Source organism: Liolophura sinensis, chromosome 13, assembly GCF_032854445.1.
Source record: "Liolophura sinensis isolate JHLJ2023 chromosome 13, CUHK_Ljap_v2, whole genome shotgun sequence".
NCBI classification, from domain to species: Eukaryota; Metazoa; Mollusca; class Polyplacophora; order Chitonida; family Chitonidae; genus Liolophura; species Liolophura sinensis.
Window position 1 is genome coordinate 9,098,029 of NC_088307.1, and position 5,855 is coordinate 9,103,883.

Consider the following 5,855-nt stretch of genomic DNA (forward strand, 5'->3'; position numbering starts at 1 on the left):
CAGCGGTTAAAGCAGCACTCATAGCAGCATTCACCTCACCTCCAGTCCCTCCAGTTTCTCCAGTCTCTCCAGTCTCTTCAGTCTTCCCCTCCTCTGTTTCCATCATCTCCATCCCCGGCTCTTGGGGCTCTTGGGGGTCTTGGGGCTCTTGGATGTCGTCGTTATCGCCAGCCTCGATCACCATCAGCACCAAGGCGTCGATGTCGGGGATGGCCTGGACTAGTTTTTGCCAGTAAGTCCAGTACTTGAGCGTGATACCCTCACTCGTCGGGTAGAGTCGACCGTTCGGCTGGTAGGCTCGCCATTTCTTCACATGAACGTACAGGGCACCCTCCGAGTTCCTCAGCGTGGACAGAAAGTACCCGTTGGAGAGTGGCTCCCGCACAGGTAAACCGACCTCAGGTAGATCAGCAGCCAGGGTCTTGAGCCGAGTCCACCCCACCCCGTCAAGCCTGACGCGTTTGGGTGGAGCGTTCGGGTCTGTCGGTGATTGGCAAATCTCAATCGTCTCGTCTCTACACACCCCCACCCACAGCCAGGAGGCCAGCTGTAATTTGGCGAGAACCTCGCTGGGTAAGGGCAGGCATACCTTCCTCTTCTTCTCGGGAGGTTGTTGTTGTTCGGCTATGGTGGATAGCCGGGCAGGTACAGACGCTGAGCGTTTCATCCTGATGGCAGCATGCAGGGGGTTCACGGTGGTGGAGCGTTTCATCTCGCCAGGTAGGTAGGTAGGTAGGCAGGTAGGTAGGTAGGTAGGCCGGTAGGTACAGGTAGGTAGGTCGTGTAGCAGTCTCTTCTCTTCTCTTCTCGTGTCTCGGCAGGTCAGTAGGTCGGGTCGTCAGCAAGCAGGTCGGCAGGCAGTCAGGCCGGTAGAGCGTCAGGTGCGTCTGAGGCTGCCGGTCGCTGTCTTCACCGGCTTTTATCCTATCCACGCGGAAATTCACCACGCGCTGATTGGTTCGTTTTTTCTTACGTAACCTCTTCTCGCACGCTGATTGGTCCGTTTTGCGGGCCTCCCATTGGGCCGTTTGGGGGCAAATCCGGCTCACCCATTGGTCCGTTTTGGCGCCAGGGAGCTCTTTTCGAGCTGTCTCACTCGACTTTACAAGCCGACGTTTTGCCTCTTTTTTTCTCTCTTTTTTCCCTATACTGTTATACGGTTATACTACCTATCCACGCGGAAATTCACCACGCGCTGATTGGTTCGTTTTTTTCTTACGTAACCTCTTCTCGCACGCTGATTGGTCCGTTTTGCGGGCCCCCCATTGGGCAGTTTGGGGGCAAATCCGGCTCACCCATTGGCTCGTTTTGGCGCCCGGGAGCTCTTTTCGAGCTGTCCCACTCGACTTTACAAGCCGACGTTTTGCCTTTTTTTTTCGCTCTTTTTTTTCCCTATACTGTTATACGGTTATACTATATCACACTCGTCTATACACACATACACCCCGCGGCGTGGAAAAAAAACCCACAACTGAGGGATGACGTCACACCTACCAGCCCTTCGGGCTGGCAGGTGTGACGTCACCACCACATCACCTCAAAAAACGACTCCTCTAAAACCTCAAAAAATGGCTCCTCAATGAGACCCCTAAGTCACATTCCTAACTACTAACTTACAAAGTGTTCAAATGTTGGTGCTTGTTTCTGGCCAAATTAACATAAGCTACAAATGGCATGCATGCATGTAGGTAATATAATACTACAATGTAACAATGTAACAATGACCTTAATGTATTTACTCTCATACCTTTCACCTTCAGTTCAACTACCTTTGCAGTTCACCTTTTATTATTTTAGTTGCCAAGGTGACATCTGAATGTCAGCTGAGACATCTTTATTAAGCACAGAGCCATCCTTTAATAATTTTTTGTCGGGGTAAACCAGCTCAAGCTATCAGGAAAAATAGGGTAAGTCAGAAGTTTTTTTTTATTCTGGTCTCTGAAGAAGGCAGAATTTCTAAAGAAATCAACATTAAGAAAAAATGTACAAGAAAAGAAAATCCATCACAAGTTAATTGCTGGCCCTTTTTTACATGCTGGCTAATGAAGAAGTATTACAAAGATAGTATTGAAAAAAAAAAAAAATTAAAAGATCAGAAAATCCATTACATGCCCACTAAAAGTTTTTGACGAGCTGGAATTTTTTAGAGGGTTGACCAGGTTATCTCCAACAAACCCATTTTAAAGGATGAGAACTGATGTTAGATGACACAAAAGACACCTCTAATAGACTCAAAGTCGTTTTCCACATACTGCTAATTAATTTAGGAACTTGTTCCCCTACCAAATTCTAATTGTCATTGAATGACTGCCAGAAATTCCTGTGTACCTTTGAGTTCCATTGTTGCTAGCCTTCAATGAGTTACCTCCCTTGTCGCATACATGACACCAGTTGTAATATATTAAAATGTCAAAGAACGAATTTTTTACAAGTGAACTGAGCTACATACAAGAAGCATGAGTACAATGAAGAAAAAAAAACAATGCAGCTGATAATCACTGTACCCGATCAACAGAGTTTGCCCAGACTCACGGGCACAAAAGCCCCTCTTAGAGTCAGAATGTAGAAATTCTCTGTCAGAGGCTTGGATTGAACCTACACCTCGTGAGTCCTAAAGTGTTTCAAAGGAAAGTGCCTCTAAGTCACTACAGTCACCACTCGTTAGACCACCTAGGTCTACCTTTCAGCATCAACAGTTTTAAGCAAATACACTGTTACAATTACCTGGGCGGGCGTTCAATCTCCGTTCTTCAAGACCTCTGAAAACAATAATTTTCACATTGTAATACCCTTCAAATACAGTATCAAGGACATTATTATTCAATTATATACTACTAAGTACATGTAGTGTGGAAAAAAAAAACATAATGCAGATTTATTTATTTAATTATTTGATTGGTGTTTTAAGCCGTACTCAAGAATATTTCACTTGTACTAACCAACTGAGCCACGGAGGCCCCATATAATGGAGATCAGTTGCCAAAATAAATCATAGTGCACATGTATCAGTATTTTGATTTCCATGCTGAGTTTGTGATGGACATCTTCACAGAAAATGATTTGTCAGAAATTAATAATGTCACAAATGACAAGTTTTTTTCCATCATAAATATCACTGAATTAAATATTCCACAACTATGTGCTGGGCTTGCAGGTATACATACAGTGTACTATAAGCATGTAATTCAACTTTATTTGTTTCTAAAGAGTTCAGATTGAAATAAGAAATACATGTATTACAATGATACATGTCACGGATGAATGACTCTAAACCTTCAATAAGAACTGTGGCCTGTAAAGCAAATAGCGCTCCATGCACGTTAGTACCATGGCGCCATAAAGTATATACCTACACTGTACATGTAGTTGCAAACGTTACATTGGGTGCACTTTGTGAAACAGGTAGTCAACATAAAAGCAGAAAAGAGTTTGACAATATATGCCTCACCCTATCTTCAAATTACATTAGCAATCACCTGTCCCAACGAAATCAACTACTTCTGTTTTGAATTTTGAACAAAAAAGTTGGAAATCAGCCAATTGTAGGAAAATTCCCATGCCTGATTTTCATTATTGTATATGCCTGCCAATGTCAAAATGTAGTGATTTACCTGTAGGGCTATGATTACTTGTACTATCATAGCCCTATATCACTGCCACTATTTGGCAAGTTAGACCTTTTGACACACATACTGGATAATTGCTTAGAATCACCAGTAATGACCTAGAGGAAACCCATAATCAACACTGATCAATAAAAACATTCTCACACAATTAAAGTAAAGATTAAGACATTCAAAATATGATAATTGATAGTAATGTCAGTAGTTATCTCCCTTGCATGCTTGAAAATTATCCAGTTTACACAAGTGTCATGCTTGTGTGGACTTACTAGTAAGAATGCATGGCATCACCTACCTGCAATTAATAACTGAGACAACTATGACTAAGGACAGACAAATTATTAGGTGCCCAGCATTAGTGTACTGATGCAATCAAGGGAAGTACAGAGGTGTTCAAGAAACCTTATGGAACAAGACAGTCATAATTGCACACGTGATTCCCACAGTTAAGGGGATATGTAGTTTTAGGGTTGAAGTTGACAAATTTACTACATAAATAGTAAGGAAAATCAGTGCGTTCATATAACCTATAACAAATACAATCAAGACAGGACCTTATTGGTCAGATCATACCTTGCTAGATCTCTGTCCATCTTTGTAAATTTCCAGTGCCAAGATGCCGGCCGCACAAGCTGGTGAGCTGACACACGAAAATAAACCTGAAATGGCAAACAAAATAAAACTCCTATCTTTTTCATCAGAACAGGGTCATTCTGACCCATTAATCTATTTAAAATATAATGACAATTGCCTCAAGTCCATTGACCAATAGACCAATGAGTTCACACTGTACTGAAGTACATGTAAATTAATGATCCACTGTCCAATGAGAATCACAGATACTACAGGTAAAAACATCCCACTGACCAATGAGATCACATGTACTAAACCAGCTCCACTTGTTACAGCAATGGATTTCAAGAAGAACTCCAGAATAGAATTCTGCAATAACTAACTGAAAGTTACTCAAAAGCATGAACTCCTTGAGTCCGTAAAGTCACGCATAAATTTAAGCCATGCCACAGCCCTTACACCAGAAGAAAAAAAAGAAATGAAATCTGCCAAACTGTTTACTTTTACTTAGCCTGCATGTAGGCCAACATTACAGCCAAAATGATGACATAATGCTATCACTACGCGAGTCTCCTACACACATCGGTATGTTACTTAGGCACTGTCACAGAGAAGATTTTATTTCTTGGCTCATGAAAACTGAAAAATAAAATTTAACTTCTTTGGTGTTTTTGTCATACTTAAGAATTTTCCACTAATATGACAGTCATCATGTCCATGCGTGGAAAGAAAATCAAAGTGCATGACAAAAATCTTGACTGAAAAACGCAGCTTCTTTTGAACCCAGGACCTCCAAGCTCATTGAGCAAGTGCCTGAAAATCACACTGACACCAAACATTTCAACCTTTTGAACCAGCGATGGCCCAGAACACCCATAATGTTTTCATATTTTAGTCATGCATTTTGTTGGAGATCAATGCCCAATTCTTCAGTCATTATTATGACAACTCAAAAAGATTTATACCCAGGCAAAAAAACATTTCAAAAGTCACAATGAGATCAACATTTAAAATTGACTCGCCATGTTAATTCATACGCGTACATCCAAATAAGCCTGAATGACATTAGAATGTGAATGATTTCAACTGAAATTTTTAGTTAACACATTTATACCTTTTCAGGAAATATATACATGATTACATGGGAAAAGCCTGCATGTCAATACAACCATTTTATACACCCATTGAAATGTTGGAAATATAAGGATAATATTTTTTTTACACAAAAAATGTTACCACAGCAACTGTGTAACCAAATGTCTAATCCCAATAAGTTTTGAGGATGCTTCGTCTTTTAAAAAAAAAAACACAAAGTGACCAGTCTTATTATCTAGGGATTTGGAATCTGTGATCTCTGAGCTTGCAAGCCACACCACTACCTCTAGACAAAAGGAGAATTCCCTTCTGCCTAGAGGTAGACAGTGCTTATATTCAACCCTGTTACATTCATGTCTACGTTTTTCCATGTCATTTCCATGCAACTTCCCTCAAGTCCACATAAGTGTCGCATCCTAATTACAAGCTCCATGTACACCTTTAAACCTGCTTGCCACAGGAGTCCCACCAGACTTGTCAGCTGGAGATTCGAACCAGGGATCTCTGAAACTTCCTGTAAAAGCTTTCTACTTTTCAATTCCTTCAGACTCTTTAATAAGTTAT

At 41.2% G+C, this 5,855-nt stretch overlaps 1 protein-coding gene across 1 annotated transcript in view; it reads right to left on the reverse strand.

Annotated features, from left to right (window-relative positions):
- The window catches only part of LOC135480744 (uncharacterized), a 47,691-nt gene extending 43,360 nt beyond the window's left edge, over window positions 1-4,331 (reverse strand). The window contains exon 1 of the mRNA XM_064760665.1: window positions 4,197-4,331. The gene's annotated coding sequence lies outside the window, so the exon portion shown is untranslated. The remainder of the gene's footprint in view (window positions 1-4,196) is intronic.
- Window positions 4,332-5,855: the final 1,524 nt, after the last annotated feature.